Source organism: Temnothorax americanus, unplaced genomic scaffold, assembly GCF_048541705.1.
Source record: "Temnothorax americanus isolate GAGA-0224 unplaced genomic scaffold, ASM4854170v1 Scaffold110, whole genome shotgun sequence".
Lineage (NCBI taxonomy): Eukaryota > Metazoa > Arthropoda > Insecta > Hymenoptera > Formicidae > Temnothorax > Temnothorax americanus.
Genome location: NW_027509243.1, coordinates 118,474 through 140,503, shown reverse-complemented (window position 1 = coordinate 140,503; position 22,030 = coordinate 118,474). Strand labels below are relative to the sequence as shown.

Below are 22,030 nucleotides of genomic sequence, written 5' to 3'. Positions count from 1 at the left end.
ACTGGCACGTAATCCGAGGAAGACCACTGGTAATACTTCGCACCAGTCCTTAGTGTTATGGCATTTGATCGCTGTTTTGAGTGATCTGTGCCACCTTTCTATGATGCCGTTGGATTCGGGGTGATATGCAGTCGTGCGTATTCTTCTACTGCCGATTATCTTGACTAATGATTCGAAGAGTTGAGATTCGAATTGGCTGCCTCTGTCCGTCGTAATTACTGTTGGTGCTCCATATCTAGCGATCCATGTGCTGAAGAATGCGTGTACAACTGTATCTGCTGATGTGTCAGTAATAGGTGTTGCTTCCGGCCATCTAGTGAATCGATCAATCATTGTTAAACAATATTTGTTGCCTTTGGAAGGTGGGAGTGGTCCGACGATGTCGATGTGTATGTGTTGGAATCGTGTGTCCGGTACCTCGATGTGTTCGGGGATCCTTCGGTTGTGTCGATGTATTTTTGCTTTTTGGCATGGCATGCACGACCGCGCCCAATGAGTGATATCTTTGTTCATACCTGGCCATACGAATTTGCGACTGATCATTTTCCGCGTTGTACGTCCTCCGGGATGTGAGAGATTATGTACTGTGTCGTAGATTCGTTTGCGAAGAACTGCTGGTACGTAGATGCGTATATCCTCACCTGTGATGCCGCAATATACAGTCGTTTCTGTATTATCAAGTCGAAGTTTCTTAAGTTGAATGGCAGACGGTGTTTTTAGAAGATTTTCAAGTTCGGCGTCGGTCTTCTGAGCTTCGGCTAGTTCCTCAGTCGTTGTTATTATAGGCATGTCTATCGCTTCTACTCTTGAAAGGGTATCAGCTATGATGTTGTCGTGGCCTGCGATATGTTGAATTCGTGTGGTAAATTGGCCAATGTAGTCGAGCTGCCGAAATTGTCTTGGTGATGCTTTTGCGGATTTCTGAAAAAAGCGTACGTTAGCGGTTTATGGTCTGTACGTATTGTGACTGCTCGTCCCTCTATCATGTGTCGGAAAAATTTTATAGCCTCGTATATCGCGAGTAGTTCGCGATCGTAAGCACTGTATTTAGCTTGCGTTGATGACAACTTCCTTGAAAAGAACCCCAGTGGTTGTCTGTCTTTGTGATTAATTTGCTCGAGTACCGCGCCGATAGCTACATCCGACGCGTCCGTTGTGACCACTAGGTGTGCTCCTTCGAGTGGGTGTGCAAGTAAGGTGGCTTCCGCTAATTGTTTCTTACATCGTTCGAATGCTGCTTCTGTATCCGAGTTCCATGCTATTGGCCTGTTATCATTTTTCTTAGCGCCAACTAGGTATGCGTGTAACGGTGTTTGCGTTTCGGCTGCTTTAGGTATACATCGTCTGTAAAAGTTGATCATACCAAGGAATCTGCGGAGTTCCTTAATAGTGCTGGGTTTCTTGAAGTTTTTTACCGCCTCTACTTTAATATCTGTGGGTTTAATTCCTTTCTCGCTGATTTCGTATCCGAGGTAGGTTACTTGTGTCGCGCCCAACGTGCACTTATCAAGGTTAATGGACAGTCCGTATTGTCGAAATCGTTCGAATACTATCCTTAAGTGCCGTTCGTGTTCTTCTGGTGTCTTGGATGCGATTACTACATCGTCCAGATAGTTGTGACAGAAATCTAGACCTCTCAACACTGTGTCCATGAATCGCTGGAACGTTTGAGCTGCATTGCTCAGTCCGAATGGCATAACGTTCATCTCAAATAATCCAAATGGTGTGATAATAGCAGTCTTCTCTCGGTCTTCTTCTGCCATAGGTATTTGATAGTATGCGCGTATGAGGTCTAAAACACTAAAAATCTTGCATCCGTTCATTCTGTGTGAAAAATCTTGGATATGTGGGACAGGGTACCTATCCGGGTCGGTGATCCTATTTACTCCCCTGTAGTCGCCACATATGCGCCACTCGCCTGTTTTCTTTCGCTGGAGGTGGATTGGGCTTGCGTATTGACTCTTAGAAGGTCTACAAAGCCCTTGAGCTATCCATGATTCGATCTCGGCTTTTGCAAACTTGTAACGACCTGGTGATAGTCTTCGGGCACGCTCCGCCACTGGTGGTCCTTTTGTGGGGATGTAGTGTTTCACGTGGTGCTTTGGTGTTATTCTTTTTATTGGGCGTGTGATGTCAACGAATTCTTTCAGCAACTTAAGGTATGGTGTATCCATTTTGAGCGTAGATACTGTAGGAGTGCCTGACTTAGTTGTTTTGGCACAGGCCGTTAACCCCGTTAGTCCATCTGTCAGACGCTTATTTCTTAAGTCCGGGAGTAGGTTATGTGCGTACAGGAAGTCTGCCCCTAATATAGGTTGTGATACGTCGGCTACTATAAAGGTCCAATCATAATTGCGGCGTAATCCCAGGTCGAGAGTCATGTACTTTGCACCATACGTGGGTATCTCCGACCTGTTGGCAGCATAGACTTTAAAATTGGCTATTCCAGTTGATTTTCTTACCATCGCTCGTGGCAATGCTGAAATATCTGAACCGGTATCGCATAGAAACCGCAATCCAGAGTGTCTGTCCGTAACGATGAGACGTTTTTGAGTATCTACGCCGACTTCCGCCGTCTCCACACGTGTCGGGCCTTCTAGTTTTCCTGGTCCTTGGCCTGTTTGATTTGCTTCTTCCACGCACATGGCTCCTCGCAATTTCTAGCGTCCTCACCAAAACGCCTGTGGTAGTAACAGAAGTTATTATTACTGCGTCTGTCACGGCTGCGACGGTTCGAGTAGGACCTCTGGCGTCGTCCCCTACTGTTGGTTCCGCGATTTGTTCGTCCTCTCCTTACCTCCACGGCTAGCTCTTCGATCATGGCCTTGAGTTCCGTCACCGTAGTTTCGGTACGGGTGTGTTCGTCCGGTTGATCCGTTTTGGCACTAAGCGCCATAACCTGGGGCTTGCTTACCTCGACAATTTTGTCAGCTTGTAGTGCTAATTGCGTGATGTCTTCAACCTGACTTATTGCCAAAATGCTGCGAATGTTGTCCGGGAGTTGTTCAAGAAACAGAGTGCGTAGCACATTGTCCGAGACTTGTCCGGTTGCCATGTTTCGTATGCGCTGGAGGAAGACGGATGGCTTCTCGTCACCTATCTCGTGACCGCGTAAGAGCTTGCGTAACTTTGTTTCGTGTGATTCTCCAAATGTCTCTGTCATGCGCCTTTTAATCGTGCCGTACTTGTCGTGTTCCGGTGGGTTGGCTATTATGTCTGAAACATAGGGCAGTGTAGCGGGGTCTAGGTTAACGAGGACGTACCTGTATTTGGTCTCGTCTCCGGTGATCTTTGCTAATGCAAAAGCGGCTTCTGCAACTGTAAACCATTGCGCCGGCATTTCCCGCCAAAATGGTTGTGGTAGCTTGACCACGTTAGCCGCGTTGATCATGTTTTCCGATCCTTCGGGGACTATGCTCATCTTCTTATCGTCAGCTTCCTGCGTAGTGGCTGTATCTGAAACAGAATTGGTATTCGCCTCTTTCGGCGGAATCTCCTCTCGTGCGGGGTGTTGGCTTGCAGTATGTCGTGATGGCGAGCAGTTGCGCGGCATTACTTGTGCCCGCTACAATCACGTCGGGGTCACCACTTTGGTTATTTTGAGGGTCTTAGTAATAAGACGCGTTCGTGTTTCTAATATAACTAATACTAAATATATATTTGGATAATACAGGATACAGTAAAGTATGATGTCGCGGATCTGACGAAGCGAGCTTGCTACTGCAAGGGATCCCGGGAACTCTTATGAACGCTTTCCATGCTGCGTTCTGATAGGCTGTTCTCTGCCGGTCGCTGATTGGTCATGTTTATGCGACTGTAGCCACACCTTAACGATTCGAGAGGCATCTGTCCTTGTTCGAATGCTGCGCCATCTCTTGCTACACGCCATACTGCTTTTCTTGTCATTCCGCATGTATATTTGCATGTATAAAAGTTAAAACAATGACACTTTTTCTAGACTTCTATCGTACGTAGTTGTAATATTGCACGATATTGTTCTTCAATCTTTTCCCTAAAGGGCTAGATTCTCATTTTGTATATATAAACTGCAGTATTTTTGTATAACCAAATATTGTCGTCAGTGACAGCTTATATGTGCCCAACTTTTTAATTTTTTTTTGTTTTGGAAGTTAAAACCGATCTAGCCCTCTACATGTTTGTGCGTACTTTAATTCTACACACATTTTTGCAATTCCGTAAAGCCAATTAAAAGTGGTTTTCTTTTAACTAAATGTCGGTAATTACTGCTACTACAGCATCCCCTTAATACCACTTCTACTTAATCGAGCTTGTAAAGCACGCCACGAACCCATGTGACAACTCGTCTCGCGTGAAAAGTGTAAATGCGTGCCCTGCCGAAAATGTTTGATTAAAACCGATTAAAAAGAAAGTAATCCGAATCGATTGGGATCAAATCGAATTTAGTAATTAAATCGGTTTTAATGCGATGTGAATCTGTCGGAGGATGACAAAAGTAATCCGTTGCAATCCGAAATTCTATTTTACGGACATTTAAATCGGTTTTAATGGGCAAGATTTCGATAACCCTGGCGCCTTAATTTGACGATGGTTTCTGGTAGTACTTTTAACAATGAACAAAAAATTGTATAGGTCTAAGGCTGAGTTTCCACTGAGCGCGTCACGCGTCGCGTCGTCACAAGTTAGCCAATCAAAATATCCCATTTTATTACATTCTTGTGACGGGATCGAAATGGGATGTTTTGATTGGTTCAACTCGGCAACGCGACGCGTGACGCGCTCAGTGGAAACTCAGCCTTATAGGGCTAACCGCTTTGGTTTTCACGCACTTTGTAATATAAAATAGGGTGTGTAACACGTGCGGGTTGAGAATTGAACACGGGTGCGGAGTGGACGCACGAGCCGAAGGCGCCCACTCCGGCTCGTGCGTCCACTCCGCACCCGTGTCCAATTCTCAACTTCCCGCACTTGTTACACAAATAATGATACATTACCGCACTGTTTTGACTCGTGTATGGAATTGGCTATTCGTCGCACAGATGGCGCGCGCGTAATGGGCCACTTTCCACGCACGTGTGATATAAATAACTATTTTGTGCCAGTATTTGTGAACGCAGTTTTTTGCGCGGTCGAAATAGAGCAAGTTGTTTTAATGCTCTTTACATCCTCAAAATGTTCATCCCGCATAATCGTTTTTGTAATATTAGTACTTATCTGGACTAATATATATGATTAATTGTGAGGACTCAAATAAAGCACACGTGTGTTCGATAAGACTCAGTTTATTGCTCTGCCTCACCAGGCTCTCCCTGTCGTGTCTGCCGGTAGTTCGCATGGTATTCCTTACGGCGGGTTCTCAAGTACCTAACAGTTTTAACTTTAGGGAACAAAGAAAGTCGCAAGGGGCTAAATCAGGCGAATGCTTTTAGCAAATTTCACGAGGATGTTGGTTCTTTGTTCGGATAAAACATCTCCCCAAGGAACCACATTGCAATTAAAAAATTACGTCATTTTGACATCATATTGACCAAAAAATGATGTAAATTTGGTCAATGTGACGTTAAAATAACGTCATTTTAATTGCGATATGGGTTGCTCCTTGGGTTGCTACATTTCGACCGCGCAAAAAACTGCGTTCACAAATACTGGCACAAAAAAATAAGTATGCACTCGATTGTGACCAAATTTTCACTGTTGACTCGTAAGGCTTCCCCAGCTCCGGTAACTTAACCGGTCAACTTCAAATTTATTAATTTTTATATTTTTTTATCGTTTGTTGGTCGTTTGTTGGTGATTGTTGGCCTAATTACAACGTTTGTTGGTTCTTAATTTTTTTTTAAATTTAAAAAGAAAAGTTAGCATTAAGTTAGCCGGAAAAATTTTATTTTTAATTTCAAAAAAGCCTAATCGATGCGTAATCGTTTGCTGATGATTGTTGGTCTAATTTTAGCGTTTGTTGGTTTATTATTAGTCTTAAAAACAAAAAAAAAACAAAAAATTATCTCACATATTAAAGTAATCGAAGATTGGTTTATTTGCTTACGACTTAAGCTTTATTTCTATCAATTTAAGGCTAACATCTATAAAACTGCCATATGAATACGGGCCTTAACATCGGCAGAAAATAGCGAAATTGAAGAAATATAAGTTTATAAGTTCTACTTTAAACATAAAATTGTGCTTAAAATGGATTAATTATGAATTTATCATTTTCTTCCCATGAACTCTTCATTCAAGACGCCTAATTGTCAAAGTACGTATAAAATAAATGTCAAACTTACCATATGTGCTAAAAAAATGATAGAATTAAGTATATCATACCTAAATGTGATCACTTAAAAACATGATACAGTGTTTCATGATATGCGCATTATGTATTTGCGTTTAAAGAACTGAAATTTAAATAAGTTGTATTTTTATAAATAAAGATTATTTTTATGTGATCATTAATAATATATATTATTTTATAAGAATATAAGCTTCAACCTGATTGAATTTACATAAAATTGAAGAGAATTCTAGTATTCATACGTGAATATACGTTTCCTAGTAAAATTCTCTTGAAAAAAAAAAAACCTACTTCTCCAATGTATGCTTCCGTTTCTCACTTGTGGAAAGTGTTTTACTGTAAAAATTATAAATTTGTTTGAAGTAACAAAACGTCATTTTTTTTTAAGAACCTTATTATTTCATACAATTTTCATAAAGATCCTAATGTTCATGTCTTTTACAATAAATAAGTACTATATGTATCTCAGGTCTATATTCCACTTCTTAGCAAGAACTATTCTTACAAATTATCTGCACAAGTTTCTTAAAATATAATTTACATACTAGGAACTCGAACTGGAGCTTTACGTTACATTGAAGTGCTATGCATTAGCAAACAGTATGTTTATATATAGTGAAACCGAATCTATAAGCAATATAATACATATACAGAGTATAAGAGTTAGAGAATAGAATTAAATTCGCAGTTTACAAATAGTTTCGATTTACATAGATGTTAGCCTTAAATTGATAGAAATAAAGCTTAAGTCGTAGGCAAATAAACCAATCTTCAATTACTTTAATATGTAAAATAATTTTTTGTTTTTTTTTTCGTTTTTAAGACTAATAATAAACCAACAAACGCTAAAATTAGACCAACAATCATCAGCAAACGATTACGCATCGATTAGGCTTTTTTGAAATTAAAAATAAAATTTTTCCGACTAACTTAATGCTAATTTTTCTTTTTAAATTAAAAAAAAAATTAAGAACCAACAAACGTTGTAATTAGGCCAACAATCACCAACAAAAGACCAACAAACGATAAAAAAATATAAAAATTAATAAAGTCGAAGTTGACCGGCTAAGTTACCGGAGCTGGCTTCCCTTAGATGCCAAACCACCATAGAACCCTACAGTATTGCCACGTCAGCAGAAAAAATTTTTTCCATGAACTTTTTGATCACACTTCGTAAATCAAGGTCATTGAAATCGGTGAGGTCGCCCGCCTTAAGCGGGGAGCACATACTTCTGCACAACGCATAATGCGTAAGCATAAGAAAATTGATTGATCCATACACATTGTGCATAAGGAAATAGACCAATCAATTTTCTTATGTTTACGCATTATGCGTTGTGCAGAAGTGTGTGCTCCCCGCTTTAATCTATAAAGTTTTACCAACTTTAACACTATATATCTCGAAAACCAGAGCAGTTAGCCCTATAAGACCTATAATTTTTTGTTCAGCATTAAAAGTACTACCAGAAACTAGAGTCCTAGATATTATCTAGAACTCTACCAGAAACCATCGTCAAATTAGGGTTATCGGAATTTAACTTTTTAATGCGATGTGAATCTGTCGCGGATGATAACAAAAGTAATCCGTTGCTATTCGAAATTCAACAATTTTGCGGATTACATCGCGATAGACAATTAAATCTGTTTTAATGCACTTGAATTAGCTAGAATTTACCATAGGCAAAAATAATTTCTTTTAATAAAAAAATTCCATCATTTTGCAGATAAAAAGTAAATCGATTTTATGTAGTGTCACAATAAAGCTATTTAAAATCAAATCTTTATTTTTTTTTCAACTGCATAACACACAAAAAAATACAATTTGAGCGTTAACCTTCAAGTGGTTAAATTATTGTTTATTTAAATATTAACTCCTAATTTGAGTGTATTGCTCGCAGTTTTTAATCAATTTTCAAACTTTTAAGCAATACAAACAATTAAAATTGAAAATAAAATTTTCAAAATAAACAAATAAGTAACACATTAACTTCGCCAGCGATATTAACCAAATTGAGAATAAGATGGAATTTTAATCGACGTAACTGGCAATCAAGATATATACGCGTTTAAGATTTGATCCATCTTATTTTCTCAATTTCTTAAAAATAAACATAAAATTTTTTGCTATCAAAACATTAAGATATTTAAAAGAACAAACTTTTCTGACCATTACGATGAATACATATCGGGTGAGTAATTGTAAAGACGAGAATCTTTGGTCATCTTCAACAACATTTACGTCTTCCTCGCTTCGTTCATCAGTCTCTTTGCTGGTTTTACTTTTTTTGCTTTTGTTTTTATCGCTGTTTTGCCAATTGCTGTCGGTGACTTTTTTATGCAAACTTTTTTTGAAATCAGCAAGTTTTTTCCCTACGTAATAATAAAATTTCGATAATTCTCTCGTAGTATCGTCTTTGTGAGGAGCGTTAGCAAATTGCTTTTTGTACGTGTTATTCCTCCAATGCTTGTATATATCTGAACAAAAATAGAAATGACAATATATCGTACTTTAGCTCAGTACTATGTTCTTAAAAACAAAACATTAAAATAACAGTATTCTTAAACGATTAATTATAAAACAATTACCGATTACTAATAATAATAATAATAATTTTATTTCAATCCTTGCCTTACGGCTTAGGATGACTTCCGTCAACCATTATATAAATTTACAAACGCATAACAATTTACATTCATACAACTTTCTCATTTACATACATATATATTATATACTTATATATCACTTAGATCATCCTAACTCCAAAATTAATTGAACATTCTATAGCTGTCTTTAAATTTTCCTTCCTACTCTTCTCCCTCCAACCCCTCCCTTTTTTCCGCCTCTTTTCTAACCTTTTCTATCCGTTTCATTACTTCTAGTCCTTTTCCTTTGTTTCCTAAAAATTCTTTTAACTGTATCTCGCTTTTTGTCGCTTCACGTTTTTTTAGTATATGTTCTATGTTCTTCTCTTTTTTTTTGGAATATTCTGCATCTTCTATCTTCTTCTTCTCTCCAATGTTCGCTGCCTTTTACCTCACTCCCGCATCTGTATCTGGCTATCAACATTCTATCCTATTTCTTCTTCTTTCCTATTAAATACTTTGGTAACTCTTCTGTTAAAATCACTTTATAGTTACTTTATAGTTGTATCTTGACTCGTTTATCTTTATCTATCTCTCCTCCTCCTCCTTTTCCTCTATTCTCTTTACGAGATTCTCCGCCGCCTCCCGGTCCCCTGCCTCCATTTCTCTACTCAGCTGCTCCTTCTCCATTCCTGCCTTCTCTATCAGTTCTCTTCTCTTTTTTTTCCAATTACTTTATTCTTTCCTTGGTCTGCTCCTCTCTGTCTCGCCTTCTCCTCATACCTCACAGCTCTCCTTATTGCCCTCATTTTTATCTCCTTTATCTTGGCTTTTTCTGATATTATATAATTCGGAGTTCTTCTATCCAATCCTAAAATCCATTTAACATACTTTTTTTTTATTACATCTAATCTGCTTTTGTATAGTCACTCCCATATTTCAGCTCAGTATAATGCCACGGTTTCTACCAGTGCCTCGAACATTTTCATTCTTCTTTAAATATTCTCTCTCCTATGCTCCATGTCCTCTTCATCGCTATTGTAGCCTTTTTCATCCTATCTTTTATATGATTCTCCGCTTCCCCATTTTTCTGTAATAGATAGATTTATTTAATTTCAGCTACAAAAAGCCAAGAAATGGACTTTACAATATACCTTATACACACTCATACATACCAACTTTTTTAACTTAACGCGTGCAACTATTAATTCATTATTCCGTACTTTCTTAAATTTCTTTTAGAAAAACCATTCCTTAAGCCCTAAACGACTTTAATCCATTATTTGCACGTTAAACTCACAACCTAAACTCAAAAATATTTGAACCTAGTCCGCTTCAGTAGTAGGCCAAGAAACGGACATTATTCACCTACACACACACACACACACACACACACACCCACGCACGCACGCACGCACGCACGCACGCACGCACGCACGCACGCACGCACGCACGCACGCACGCACGCACGCACGCACGCACGCACGCACGCACGCACGCACGCACGCACGCACGCACGCACGCACGCACGCACGCACGCACGCACGCACGCACGCACGCACGCACGCACGCACGCACGCACGCACGCACGCACGCACGCACGCACGCACGCACGCACGCACGCACGCACGCACGCACCCACGCACGCGCGTACGCACCCACCCACGCACGCACGCACGCACGCACGCACGCACGCACGCACGCACGCACGCACGCACGCACGCACTCACGCACGCACGCACACGCGCGCACGCACGCGCGCACGCAGGCTCGCACGCACGCACGCACGCACGCACCCACGCACGCACGCACGCACGCACGCACGCACGCACGCACGCACGCACGCACGCACGCACGCACGCACGCACGCACGCACGCACGCACGCACGCACGCACGCACACACGCACACACACACACACACACACACACACACACCTTCATACAACAACGCGCAACAACTAATATTAATATTCCATATATTTCTAAATTTTTCTCAAATCTCCTTTAATCCAAGAAAAACCATCCTAAAACTTATAAAACTTGAATTCTAATGCATTCTCTCTATAAACCTTATACTCCAGAACCTATCATATACCTTAAACTCATATCTTCCATAACTTCTGCGTGCGAAACTCAAAGCCTAATCTTAAAACTACAAAACATAATTCTCTCTTTTTTTCTTTATCCCTACCTCTACCTTAATATTACAACCATTTTCCTATTTTTCAACCACATATTGACATATTAATAATTCTTTACCTTTACCTTAAAATATTAACGCAACTCTCTCATCTTACAATACTCAATTTAACTGTAAAACTCTTACACTCAAATATTTACATACACGTACATATAATAAACTCGACTAATAACAAATCTCCTGCTTCCTAACTAATACTTTCCTATGTCCCCCTATCTAACTCATCACACCTCCCTGTATGCCCCTCCTTCCTCTCTTTTCTTTTCTTTTCCAATATATTATCTTCCTAATCTTAATTTTCCTGATCTTTTGAGTTCATTCCTAATTTAACTCAAAAAACTTCTGTGCCCTCGAATCGCTCCTTTCCTCTTCTTTATTTACCAAATTCCTTAGCACTGCTCCTCTCCTTTCCTACTAAATTGTCTCCCAGCTCTTCTTCTCTCGTTCCCTCCGAAGCAACATTTATTTCCTCCGCGCGCGCGCGTTCTTTGGTTATCTTCCCGTACCTCCTATCTGCCGTTGCATAACCAATATACCTGTATTCGCACATCCGTGCCATCCAAAGATTCTAATATTTCCAGAAAACTACTGCGTCCTTTCTTAAACTGTAACGTTCATACCTCTTATTTTTCCTCCTTCCACATTTTCTTCCTTTTCTTCCTCTCCTCTTCTCACCAAGCCTTGTGTCATCGTTTACTCCCTTTCCTATTTCCATCTTCTTTTACCTTTCCTTTCCTTCAACGCAGATAAGTTTTGCCAATCCTTGTTCCAGGATTACGCCAATCGCTTTCCTTCACCTTTCTTCTGTTCATCTTCTCTCTTCTTCATCAATGGCTTAACCCTTCCTCAGTTACTTATCTTCTTTTACTTCCTTTTCCTAGAACACCTCTGAACCCGCCAATCCTTGTGACCTAGCTTTATTTCACCTTTCTTCTTTTCATCAAGAGACACGGTAGTGTCTCGCGCCAAGTACACGCGGAGCGAGACCGACCGTGACTCTTTTACGCGACGCGACGGGTTGCGAGTACCCGAGATGTTGAGATCTCGATAACGAGTGAACGGATCAAAGGCTTGATCGATAGCTTGGGGTCCAATTAGGGGGGGGTTTCTCTCATAATATTCCGCTACGTGCCTTACGAGCGGAGATATTGCGAAGCAAAGTCCAAATGTGAAAATTTATTTTTAAGATACTCCTCCTCCTCCTCCTAACGCCGACGTCTCAATATTATTATGATTATCAGAGAAACGTCCCTTTCACTTTTTCGACGCTGGCGGCGCAGGTATCGCCAGTTTCGATATCGCGCGCGTATTTCGAAATTAGGTCGATAGACTTATCGGTCAGGAGGAAGATTCCCATTTAGGTAAATTAGGTATATATATAATAAATATTGAGTCAACGGAAAAGAAGGTTCTCTATGCTTGGCAGAAAGTGCCGCTAGGGAATTTTTAAGTCGATTCTTATGAATCAAGCTTGAATTTGATGTCTATGTATCCCAGGTTGCCGATGACGAGGTCCAGATAGTGCGCTTTATAGTTTTCGGTGTCCAGGTGTAATAATACGTTGAATTCGATGTCTACATGTCCCAGGTTGCCGATGACGAGGTCCACATAGTGCGCTCCGTAGTTTTTGGTGTCTACGTGTATTAATATCTTGAATTCGATGTCCACGTGTCCCAGGTTGCCGATGACGGGATCCAGATAATGCGCTTCATAGATTTCGGTGTCCAGGTGTAATAATACGTTGAATTCGATGTCTACGTGTCCCAGGTTGCTGATGACGAGGTCCACATAGTGCGCTTCATAGTTTTTGGTGTCTAGGTGTATTAATAACTTTAAATCTGAATGGGTGCGTTCAGCCGATACTCCGCTAGCCTAGCAATCGTGAGCAGTTGCTCGTTTTTGCTCGTTTCTTCTCTTTTTAATCCAGTAAGTCAAAAAAGAGGAAACGAGCGAAAACGAGCGACTGCTCACGATTGCTAGGCTAGCAAAGTATCGGCTGAACGCACCCAATGTAGGACACGTAGATATCGAATTCGAGGTATTAATACACGTAGACACCAAAAACTACGGAGCGCACTATGTGGACCTCGTCATCGGCAACCTGGGACATGTAGACATCGAATTCAACGTATTATTACACCTGGACACCGAAAACTATAAAGCGCGCTATGTGGACCTCGTCATCGACAACCTGGGACACCTAAACATTGAATTCAAGCTTGATTCATAAAAATCGACTTAAAATTTCCCTAGCGGCAGAATTAAAATTATGTCATGACATAATAAAAATCGCTGAATTAAAATTATGTCTAGACATAATAAAAATTGGACAAAAATTATGTTTAGACATAATAAAAATTGGATGAATTAAAATTATGTCTGACGTAAAAATAATTATCAAAAATATCGATACCTGAAGATATCGGTACATATACAGTTGCGAACAACATTCAGTAAAACACGCAAATAAAAATAAATAAAGAATTTTACAGTTAACGACTTATTAACATTAATCATGTTTTATTGCGATTATGTTTTATGTTAAAATTGAAAAATAAATACAAAGTGTACAACTAAAAGGGTTACAGATTATTATTTTAAAAAAACTGAGCAAAATATTAAATTGTTGTTTTCTTTAGAAATAATAGTCCGTAACACTTTTAGCTTCATACCTTGTATTATATACGGTTTATGAGATTATAAGATATATTGTTTATAAGATTAAGATGCGTAACACTACAAAAAGGCGTGATATCCGTACAAAATTACCTTTTTAAAAAAAAGGTAAAATGAGCGCCAAGTACACGCATAATAGTGTATATGTATTATGTTGTTACCCTGTTATGTTGTTACCTCGAAAAAAACAAAGTGGTAGTATTATACCTCCAAATAGCTTTATCCTGTACATACTGTTTATACAATGCGTAATATACTACAAAAAGGCGTGATATCCGCACAAAATTACCTTTTTTAAAAAAAGGTAAAACAAGGCCCCAAGTACACGTATAGTAGTGTATATGTTGTTACCTAAAAAAAAAAGAAAGTGGTAGTATTATACCTCGAAAAAACCTAAGTAACAAGTGGTAGATCTTTATATCTCGAAAAATCTCGAAAAAATCTAAGCAGTAGTATCTTTATTTCCGAAAAATTATAACCTAAGTGATACACGTCACAAAATTATGTTACCTTATCAAAAAGAAGAGTTGCGCTTCAAGTGATCTATTACAATTACAAAAAAGAAATGATATCTCTTTAAGTTAGAGCGCCAATTACAGAGAGAACATGTATATTGCCTCAAAAAATAATTGTTGCACTACATTGAAAAATCTTTACATTGTGTCAATTAGAAAAGAATGTATAATAACAATTTTATAAGATTAAAAAATTTTATTTAAATTTAACAAGGGAATACAAGATATTTAAATACAAAGTTATTTACATGTGTATTTTTTAATGGCCACAAAGAATTACAGAAGTAACAGTACAAAATAAAAATATTTTATTAAAATACATAAATTTTTCTTGTAAAAAAACTTGGCGCTGCTAGACCTCGAAATTTTAAATAAATAAATAAACTTATTCTATACTTAATTATAAGCCGCATTATCCGCCGTCCGCGTAGTCACGCACACCCATATCACTCACTCCCACATCCACGCTGATAATCATTTAATATTACTCCCATTGTATTCTTCTCTGAATTATTTTTATTTATTGTTGTCCTTATTTATTTAAAAGGTCTAGCAGCGCCAAGTTTTTTTACAAGAAAAATTTATGTATTTTAATAAAATATTTTTATTTTGTACTGTTACTTCTGTAATTCTTTGTGGCCATTAAAAAATACACATGTAAATAACTTTGTATTTAAATATCTTGTATTCGATTGTTAAATTTAAATAAAATTTTTTAATCTTATAAAATTGTTATTATACATTCTTTTCTAATTGACACAATGTAAAGATTTTTCAATGTAGTGCAACAATTATTTTTTGAGGCAATATACATGTTCTCTCTGTAATTGGCGCTCTAACTTAAAGAGATATCATTTCTTTTTTGTAATTGTAATAGATCACTTGAAGCGTGACTCTTCTTTTTGATAAGGTAACATAATTTTGTGACGTGTATCACTTGGGTTATAATTTTTCGGAAATAAAGATACTACTGCTTAGATTTTTTCGAGATTTTTCGAGATATAAAGATCTACCACTTGTTACTTAGGTTTTTTTGAGGTATAATACTACCACTTTCTTTTTTTTTAGGTAACAACATATACACTACTATACGTGTACTTGGCGCCTTGTTTTACCTTTTTTTAAAAAAGGTATTTCCATTAACCTGGAACTCGAGAGTTTTTACAACTACTTTTTTCTTCTTTTTTCTTCACATTTAATCCTCTTTTGTTTCATATAACCTCTTTTATAACAGCGCTTTTTTCACTTACTTTTTGTCCTCTCCTGTTTTCTTCCCTTTTCCTCTTCTTCCTCTTCTTATTCTTGATCCTATATTTCCCAATCTAAAATTTACCTGTATTCTGAGTTCAACCTGTCATCCCTTTAACTATCTTTTTAACCTATACTTAATTTACGACCAAAGGCTCCTTAGCTAATCATGCACTTATCATACAATCTTCTTTACAATCACCGATCGAAACCTTCCCTACTTTACCTACATTATCTTTACCGCCTTTGCCGCCTAACTGACTCGTCACCATAACCTCATCCTACCACGTTCTTTAAACACTTTTATACTACTTTTCTCTACTTGCATCCTACTACCTCCCTTTATTCTCATCGCATCTCCTACTTACACCCTATCTTTCCATTATTATCCCTACTTGCCACATATACTAATCTTTAAACCCAGAAACAAAGCTAAAATCGCACAACGCACTTTCACCGCTACCATTCACACACGCGCCATCTAACCAAGTCCCCATTTTTTTGTAATATATATCCTAGATACTTTATTTCTTTGACCTCCTCTATTTTTTCTTCTCCCCACTTCCATTCCCTTTTCTTCCTTCTTCCCCTCGCTTTCTCGAACACCATTATTTTTAATTTCTCTGGACTCAAACTCAAACCTTTCCTTTCCAAATACTTCTTGAACCTCCTCATCATTTCCTTCAAATCCGCCTCTCTCGTCGCCATTAACACTACATCATCTGCGTATGATATTATCCAGATTTTTTTTCCCCTATCACAAGGCCTCCTGCTTGCCCTTTTTCCATTTCTTCCTCTAAATCCATGATGTATAAATTGAATAAGTTCGGACTAAGACAAGGATGCCCGATTACCGATTACTATAATATTTCATTAATGTTGTTTAGAAATTATTAGTTATATAATAAACGTTACATTCTTATATATTTATTATACGTTGTACAAGCACGTTTTACCTTCACAAGCCCCCAGTTTTTTTTTTCGTCTAGTTTATTGCATGGTCTTTTTTCACCGTGTCGTGCACTAGTGTATCCTGTAATAGTGCTAGTCATGAGCAATTCATCGTCAAAAACAGGGAAAATAATGTTACTTGCAAATTGGCGAGGAGTATTCGACGAGTTGCACACTCTGTTATAGTGGATTTCACTAATCCACTCGTTTTGCCCAAGTGGATCTGTAGTGCATATATATTAATTTTTATTATTATAATGAACAAGTTTTATGAATAACATTATACATGAAAAAGCCTGTACTCATTACCATCCCATTAGACTGTCTTGTCCCCAATTGGTGAAAAATTACTGCATGTTGATATTGGCAGTCAATATGGTTTTCAGCGTTGCTGTAAAAATTAAAATGTTTTGCTTATTTTTATCTACAGTAATAACGATAAAAAAAAGTACAAGACTCTGCTCAGACAGCACATATGTGTAAAAGATAACTAAAAAGATGACTTAAAGACGTTTTATTGTCTTTTATACATGTGGGTAAATAGCGAGGCAATTGCGAATACGTTTTAAACGAGTTTATTACACGGCGGCGGTTTGATACAGAGTGAACTCGTTCGCGGTCGGGGATACATATATATATCTATATATATTAGTGGAGGGGGACAGACGGCGTAGTGTTATGCAAGTAGTTCCCTTGCGTGTCTGCGCGCTGCGTCTTTAAGGCCCGCTAATGATGCATGCACGCCATTCGAACTGTGCGGGAGCTTTTTGATTCTCCAACACCCCCTCTCAAAAAGATACCTGTAACAGAGCGAATAAACAAAAAAAAACTAAAATAATTAGTACTCCATGCCCATGTTCTTGGTACAATTTTGATGTAAGGTTGTATTCAACCCTTTCGTGAGTACGTCCGCCGTCATCTCTTCGGTTGGGAGATACTCCCACCTTTATTTCCTTCCTTTTGATTACTTCGCGAATAAAGTGATATCGTAGATCAATGTGTTTGGCTCGTTTGTGCAGAACAGGGTTTCGAGCCATATTGCCAGCCCCTTGATTGTCGTTGTAGATTATTGTTGCTGGCTGCTTACTTATGATTCCTGATAAGAATGCTCTTAAGTGTACAGCCTCCTTGGCTGCTTCTGACAGTGCAACGTACTCGGCTTCTGTACTGGACATCGCTACAGACTTCTGCTTGCGTGACATCCAACTAATTGCTGTGTTTGCCATCTTGAATACGTAGCCTGTGTATGAACGTCGTTGATCTACATCCGCACCCCAATCTGCGTCAGCAAATCCAACTAAAGATTCGTTTGTCCTCTTGAATACCAATTTAGCGTGTTTTGTTCCTTGGAGATACCGAAGTACACGTTTTGCCGCTTTCCAGTGTTCAGGTCCGTAATCTGAATTATACTGTGCCAAGGTGCTGACGGCATGTGCGATGTCAGGACGAGTTGATACTGCGAGATACATAAGAGATCCGATCAAACTTCTGTATGGTATTTTTGACATCTCTTTCCGCTCGACGTCGTTTCTTGGACACATTTCTTTGGATAACTTCACGGACGTACTGATTGGAGTTGTTACGGCCTTGCAGTCGGCCATGTTAAATTTTTCGATCACTTCCTCGGTGTATCTTTCTTGGTCCATGGTGATGCTATCGTTGGCTTGAATGAACCGAATTCCAAGACAATGGTAAATTCTTCCAAGATCTTTCATTTCAAAGCTGGATAATTGCCTTTTGATTTCATCCATCTTCTTAATGTTGCTTGCAGCGATTATGACATCATCGACGTATATTACCAAGATTATGATATCGTTTTCATCCTGCAGTATGTATACGCAGTTATCGGCTTCAGACTGTTTGAAGCCAATCGACTTCAATTTTTCATCGAGTTTAGTGAACCATTGGCGTCCGGATTGCTTCAATCCGTACAACGCCTTATTTATCTTGAGCACCTTGTTTTTAGGAATTCTTCGTAGCTCTTCTTCACTCAGTATACTCGACAGGTGCTCCGGTATTTCCATATACAGCTCCTCTTCTATTTCGCCGTTCAGGTACGCGCTGACAAAATCCAGCTGGTGGACTTCGAGCCCTTTTTCTACTGCAAGAGCCATGACAAGCCTTATTGATTCGTGCCGTGCCACGGGTGCAAATGTCTCGTTGAAATCAATGTAACGACATTGCGTGAATCCTCTTGCCACCAATCGGGCTTTTCGACGCTCAATTGAACCATCCGCATTCAACTTGGTACGTAGGACCCATCGGCAACCGATAACCTTTTGATCTTTCGGCCGGTTGACGACAGTCCATGTCTCATTTTTCATGAGTGCGTCGAACTCCTTTCTCATTGCGGCCTTCCATTCATCCGCTTCAGGCGTGGTCAAAGCGGCCTTGGCGCTCTTCGGATCGAAGTTGGTCAATCCTTCGAATTCTTCGTCGTTGAATTCTTCTCCGATGCTCGAGGTAATGACCTCGTTTGATTCGTCTTCTGCGGTGATATCCTCGAATTCTTCTTCGTCTTCAGTTCCGACGTCTGATTCAATTTCCGCACGAGGTGCGTCATTTAGTCGCTCTCTTAGCTTTGACTGCAACTCTGCGCAGTATTTTCTTCGGCCTCCCTGGACGGCCATCCCTTATGAAAATTGGACGACCTTGTGCTGGAGCGAATCCCAAGATGTCCGAGTCGCTGGACGAGGGTTGCTCTTGTTCAGACGTGGGGTGCTCTTCTTTAGGTTCTTCAGACGAGTCGATGCTGTAGAAATCGTCAGTTGAATTTTCGCCATCAGAAATGATATCTTCTCGTTGTACCGGGTCGACATTTGTGCCATTTCGTTCTTTTGCACACATCAGTAGCATAATGTCGTCATCTATAATCTCTCCGGTATTTTCATTCGCTGGGAACTCATCCAGGAATGATACGTCACGGCTTTTTAAAACTTTACGTGACTTTGGATCCCACATTCTGTATGCCTTAGAAGTAGGTGAGTAGCCAATAAAAATGCATCTATTTGTTTTCGGGTCGAATTTCCCGCGTTTACCACTTTTATCAAGCACATGTGCCACTCTCCCAAACGGCTGTAGGTGATATGCTGTTGGCTTCTTTTCGGTCCAAGCTGTATAGGGTAAATTTCCGTCCAACGCCCTGCATGGACATCGATTCCGTGTGTAGGCTGACGTCAATATAGCCTCGGCCCAAAATTCCGGTGGTAGGCCCGCCTGGATCAGCATACATCTAGCCATTTCGACTAGTGTTCGATTGAAGCGCTCAGCTACGCCATTTGTTCCGGCGTGTATTCGGTGGTAAGCTGGTGCACTATCCCTTCCCTTTCGAAGAAGTCTTTGAATTTGTTGCTAAGATACTCGCGACCGTTATCAGACCTCACTGTTTTGATTGTCAGTCCCGTTTGTTTCTCGACTTTTGCCTTAAAGGCCTTAAATTTTTCAAAGATCTCGCTCTTTTGAGCCATGAAAACAACCTCACAGTATCGCGTTTTATCGTCAACAAATGTCGCGAAGTATCTTGATCCTGCTAGAGATGGCACTCTCATCGGTCCGCATATGTCCGTGTGTATCAACTCTAATGCGGTTGAGCTCGTTGAAGTTGAGCGCGAGAATGGCGCCCGCGTTAACTTTTCACTCACACACACATCTCACATTTTTGTAACTCTTCGTCACACTTGATATCGACCGAATGTATCTTCTTGTTCTCCAACATACTTTTCAAGTCTCTCATATTCAGATGTCCGAGTTTTTCGTGTAGATCCTGCCATGGATTCTTCTTAGCACTTACGGTTCTCGCGACGCTCGCTGTTTCCCTCGCTTCCGATATGAGATATAAATCGTTTTTACGTTCCGCCGTCATAACGGTGTTTCCATGCGCGTCTATCACAACGGCTTTCGTTTTTCGAAAGATTACCTCGAACCCGTTGTTCGTAATTTTTGCCACAAACATTAAGTTCGTTCGGAGATCTGGCACGAGTAACGTGTCCTTTAACGTGATGTTCATTTTATCACCAATGTTCACTCGCACCGTTCTTTTACCGTAACTTTTCGTCGACTCGTTATTCGCGAGATTTATCGCGGGTTCGTCGCCATTTCGGCATATATTGTGGAACTTCGTTTCATCGTTCGACATGTGCGATGTCGCGCCCGAATCCACGCACCATTTGTGCTCGCTTGCTATATCACTCGCGTAACCGTATGCTGTCTTGCGATGTGTGTTCGCGCGCGCGCACATGGTAGCTTCCGCACAATTCGTTGAGTCATCGGTCGATTTCTCGGTTGGTTTCTTCGCCTGCTTATTCGTTCGGCACTGTCTCGCGAAATGTCCCGTCTTTTCACATTTATAGCACTTGATGTCCGCGTTTTTATTTTTCTTCGTCGCGTCCGCGCCGCTCGGATTGTGTCTCTTCGACTTTCCGGTTTTATTTCGCGACGTGAACATGGCGCTCGTAGCACCACCGTCATCCCTGCGCATCCGCGATTCGTACTCTTTGATCATTTTTACCTTGAGAGCTTTCGGTTCGAGAATTTTGTCCTTTGCCTCGATCGCCACTCTAAACGGCTCGTAGCAATCCGGTATGCTATACAGCAGGAGGATGGAGATTAACTCCTTGTCTATGTTGAGTTCCATGTCTTCGAGTTTTCCGACGACGTCGAAGAAGTCCGCTAGATGCGTGCGCATGTCTTCACCGTCCTCCATTTTTCGTTGTATGAGCCTCTTGAGCAACATGGCCTTCCTTGCCGGGCCCTGTGACTCGTACGTCGTCTTTAGTTTGTCCCAAACTTCCTTGGAGGTCGTGCAGCCCTTGATGTTTTTCAGCTCCTCGGGTACGATTGAGAGAATAAAGTCAGACATTGCCTTGGAATCGGCACTAATCCACGCGGCCATTGCGTCGGCACCCACAGTCGGTTTGACCGTTGTACCGTCAACGTATCCCCATCCATCATTTTTAATCAATAGTGCTCGTACTTGTATCTTCCACGTGTCGTAATTGTCTTTCTTCAACGGCTCAATGCGAAAGCCCGTCACACTCATTTTTGTCCACGATTGTGTACACACAAGAGAGAGCGGAATGTTCGACACACGTGTTTAACCGCCTTGTCTCGCGTTTTCGGCTTGAGCGTTTTCCGCACCGACCACGCACTCGCTTTACACTTCGCGTTTTGGCTTGAGCGTTTTCCGGCTCACTTTTACTCACGCGCGCCTGGGCCCATAACCTGTGGGTAAATAGCGAGGCAATTGCGAATACGTTTAACGAGTTTATTACACGGCGGCAGTTTGATACAGAGTGAACTCGTTTGCGGTCGGGGATACATATATATATATTAGTGGAGGGGGACAGACGGCGTAGTGTTATGCAAGTAGTTCCCTTGCGTGTCTGCGCGCTGCGTCCTTAAGGCCCGCTAATGATGCATGCACGCCATTCGAACTGTGCGGGAGCTTTTTGATTCTCCAACAATACATCTTTAAGATATCTTTTGGCCTTTCTGTACTATATCTGGGTATAACCATACAGAATGTAATATCACTTATTAGTGCATTTATTATACTTCAAAAATTTCAGATATTTTTATAAACTGACAAA

At 40.1% G+C, this 22,030-nt stretch overlaps 1 pseudogene; it reads right to left on the bottom strand.

Moving 5' to 3' along the window:
- Window positions 1–8,630: 8,630 nt before the first annotated feature.
- Window positions 8,631–16,351, bottom strand: LOC143908677 (uncharacterized; annotated as a pseudogene).
- Window positions 16,352–22,030: the final 5,679 nt, after the last annotated feature.